Source organism: Coenobita brevimanus, chromosome 100 (assembly GCF_032717465.1).
Source record: "Coenobita brevimanus isolate Jiangsu-jjx chromosome 100, ASM3271746v2, whole genome shotgun sequence".
Lineage (NCBI taxonomy): Eukaryota > Metazoa > Arthropoda > Malacostraca > Decapoda > Coenobitidae > Coenobita > Coenobita brevimanus.
The window spans coordinates 63,476,571-63,481,074 of record NC_137053.1 but is presented as its reverse complement, the minus strand read 5'-3'; positions in this window follow the sequence as shown (position 1 = coordinate 63,481,074).

Here is a 4,504-nt window from a genome sequence, read left to right as displayed (position 1 = left end):
TCATTGTTCACACTTCCCACCTTCCACACCCAGTTGTCATCCTCCTTTCTTTGAACATGCCCAAACCACCTCGGTCTACCACTTTTCATCCTCATCACAGCACCATTACATTCCAATCTAATCCTTCCTCAGCTCACCAGTTGTAATGCTTGTCTACAGGCCTTGCATTCAGTGGAGAGAGTATATGAAAAGTTTGTAAATTAGAGTTCAGCACACCCTTTTTAATCAAGCAGTTGATGGATTGACTATATGGTTGAGTATATGACATGTGAATAAAGAAGATTTTTTGTGTGTGTGCGTGTTTATTTAAATGGTATGTGTGTGATTGTGTGGCCAGTTTCACTGGGCATTCTGTTGATAATTATCCAACTTTTTTTTTTAATGTCTCTTTTTCCTTGTTTATAAATCCTACGTCACCCTAAGGAGGGAAGTAAAGGTAGGATGAGGATGACTGGTTGGAATGGATGAAAAAGACACACAGGAAATGTGTGGAGTCAGATGGAGGAATTGAATAAAAAATACAGGAGGTTGAAGTGGAATGAATTAAATGAATGTAAAGAAAGAAGCACATAAATAATTGCAGATGTGATCGGGTGTTAGAATAGGCAAGTAGATTTGATCAAGATTTGATGGGAATGATACTGGAGCTAGATACTAGGAGACAGAGCTTACGGTGAGAAAGTAGAACTAATTGTGGTAAGAAATTTTGGAAGAAGGGTCATGTAAGAAAGAGAGAAAATTGTTGCAAAGGGAAGTGAAAAACATGTGGCAAGCTATGAAAGGGTGATAAGCCAGAATATAAACATGATAACTAAGATTATAATTATGAAATGAATAGCTCATTTTAATATCTTGTTGACTGCATTGGCAGTTAAAAATAAAAATTCTTCTTACCACTTTCAGACCAATAGGCATAGACTAGACAGTTTGGTCTTAATGCAACATTCCTGAGGTGTATAGAAAGTTGGTGATGGGAGAGATGAATCTTCTGTATTACTAGCCATCAGAACTCTCCAGGCAATCCTCCTTTGCTGGTATGTATGTGTGCATGTATTTCATTAGCTGGTTTGCTGATGCATGACATAGATGGACAGCTGTACTATACATACTCAGGCCTTTATTTTTACTTATTTTCATCAGTAGAAAGAGCAGGCCAGCATTCTCTCAGCCAGTACATTTCCTGTCTGTTTACATGAAATCTACATGTACAGTTCACTCTACACAATCTTTTAAAAACTGGTGGGTAATATGCACTGCAGTACCTTGGTAACCACTTATAATCCAAACACAGACGCTGGTCATAAGGAAGATTGTGAGGTTAGGAAGTAGAAATACACTCGGTTTGTTTAGCAGTTGTTTTGGTACAGAGGTGATAGACAATTGGATATAGGTTCAAGTATGAGTTGGGGACAGGAATATGTACAACCGTCTGTAACTAAGTGAAGGTCCGACATATTCTTGCAGTATTATTGTCAACATCTTCCTCAGTAGCAGTGTGACAGGGTGCAAATATTAACTAGAGAGGGAGAGAGAGAGCACAGTAACATGGCACATGAACTGCGACCTTTTCCTTTGATCGAAGTGCACCAAAACTTGAGTCTTTTATTCTTCTTCCCACACACAATGTTTGTGATCCAAATTGGATTAGGCATTTTAGGGATAGTTTCTGTATCCTGAACTTTAACTTTGATCTGTGACCTTGATCAGATAGAGGTCATGGTCAAGAGATCAGAGTGTGGAAAATTTCTCATGAATGCCTGATTCTGTTTGGATGAAACTTGGAACTTAGGTATGTGGGGAGGGGGGAGTGATTAGATTTTTTTTTTTTCCTCGATCTCTTAGAGGTTAAGGTCAAAGTTAGATATGGCATCACTGTACTCTGTGAGCACCATATTTGCCGATTTGGATGAAAACTGGCAACATGCAATGTGTGTAGTTCTTGGAGGGCAAAGTTCGTGCCCAGTATCATTGCGTTGTTTGAACATCTCTTGTATACAGTGTATGGTACCAGCAGCTGTGTTCAGCTTGGGAAAGACTTATGACAGTGAAGCAATTGAAGGCTATATTTAATCTCCCTAGTTAGAAAAATCTTCCCTAAACATAGTACTGTATAGTTGTTTATAGATATCAAGAATAAATTATAAGTCCTCAAACTGAAGGGCTTAATCACCATCTCAAGTAGTGATCTAGCTATCATCATAGCTTCCCGTCACAGTTGTCAGATAAAGTGCTCCCAGAATCTGCTTATCTGTTTCACCCTTACCCTCCACAACAGTAGTGAAAATTTAAAAGGGATGACTTTACTGTTGAATGTGATTGAACTTAACTGGGGTGGATTAACTTTTGATTTAACTTTAAACGAAGTTATTTAACTGCCGGCGATTTAAGCATTTAGTTTCTTTTTGGAGATGATTTAGCTAAGTAATTTAACAGAGAGCGATTTAACTAAGGAATTGAACAGAGAGGGTGATTTAACTCTGGAGGTGATTGATTTTAACTCTTACACTGTTTGATTCTGTTAGCACCCTCAGTGCAATGCCGATTTCCATATTTTACTCTGGATACCGGAGACAGGTGGACTGAGGAGAGTTACATGTTTCTCCATTACGATGACGATTACTGTCTCTTGATTCATTCTGCTCGTCACCCACCCACCGCAACCAGAGTCAACTTTCCTACCCGCAACTGTCATGCCTTCTTCATTCAGTCATGGATATTTCATGGAGGCTTAAGTAACAGTTATCGTCACAGTACCACCTAATCCCTATCCGTTACATATTCGTATTACGTTATTGTACAGTATATGGATCCTGCTGTACATTTGCCACTCATCTACCTTGTTGTTCATGTTCTTGTCCTTTGAATTCAGTGGACTGTAGGCAGAAGCTGTCATTGCTACAGTCCACAGTTTCCCTTTCAGAGTATAGGAAGTTGGTGGACATTTATATAACTTGTAGAGGAGTTGCAAGGCTCTGTTGGCGCCAGTGCTAGATGTCTTTCTCCAGCACCACTTATCTGACTTACATCTGTGGAACACCTGTTGATTCTCTCTCTCTCTCTCTCTCTCTCTCTCTCTCTCTCTCTCTCTCTCTCTCTCTCGTACATCTGTGGAACACCTGTTGATTCTCTCTCTCTCTCTCTCTCTCTCTCTCTCTCTCTCCCTTACATCTGGAACATCTGTTGATTTCGTGTGTGTGTGCTCATCTACCTACACATGACAGTGGACAAAGATAAACGAAATGACAGAAGGACTACGAGAGAGAGAGGGGGGAAGGGTGATAACTGGCCTTATTGAGAGGTATAGAGTTAGACTAGAGTATGCAGGGACGCGTCTCTCACCTGGCCAGTGAAGGTAAAGTTAGTTAGCCAGATCGGCACGTTGGCAACTCGGCTCTGACCTTCACCAACACACCAACTGCATCACGCTATGTGTATATTCCAAAAATTAATTTCTTGGACGTTACCAGGCACTGTGGTACTATATTCATCATATATTAAGCTCCTCACTCTAAGAATCCATTTTAACATTCCTTTGCGTCGTTAAAACTGTAGTTAATTACGGAAAAATCGTGTATTATAACTTCCGTTGCTAACTTTATATCTGACTTACAAGTTTCCTCTGATATGCAGTACCAGTTTTATGGAAATGGCTGGGATATTTTGGTAACCCATAGGTGAATGATAGTGAGGACTATAATTGTCAGTAAAAACGCAAGGCTTGCGTATTGTTGATAAAGCCTTGTGTTATCAGTAGCCGATAGAGGACGCGGATGCTGGAGGCGGCAACCCAGCCACGTCTCTGATTGGCCATCCCCAATGACGCTAGACGTAAACATTCCCATAGTACACGGATTTCGTCCCTATTAATTCTCTCTTTAAGCATCTGTTTTCCTTACGCGGCCCTGACAGAGCAATGGGGCCGGTCTTTCGGCTTTCGCTCAGTGCTGGTTCATATCCGGCGGTGGTAGGTAGTTGCATGTCGCTGTTGTGAAAGTTTTAGCGTTCGTACCCTCCATTCTCAAAGTTTGAACTGCTGTTGTTAAAGCCAGAATTGTATGTTGTACTGTGTCGTCTGTTTATATGAATTTCTGAAAATTCTGATCACGCTTGTTCAACATTTTCAGTTTTGCTGAAGTAGGTTCTAAAAGCAGTAACCGCTGGTACTGTCACTGTCTTTTTTGTTTACGTGTACCAGTTGAGTGATAATTAGCTTTGATTGAATAACTTCGTGTTTTAGCTTAAAGCCATAGTGTGTTGCTCTGACTTATACTGATCGCAGTGAAAGGGGGAAAAAAATGTAACCTGGTAGTGAGAACTTTGTTTCACTCCAGCTAACATGAGACGATTTTTAATCAGTTTGACGTATCCTTGCATTAAGAATTTAGGAGTTTGTTCCAGCTCACTTCTTAGGATTTTATTTGCGTCGTGACCGCGAATTAAGAACCACCGCATTTTATTCCAGCTAAGACCAAACGATTTTAGAGTGAGAGATCCGTGAATCGTG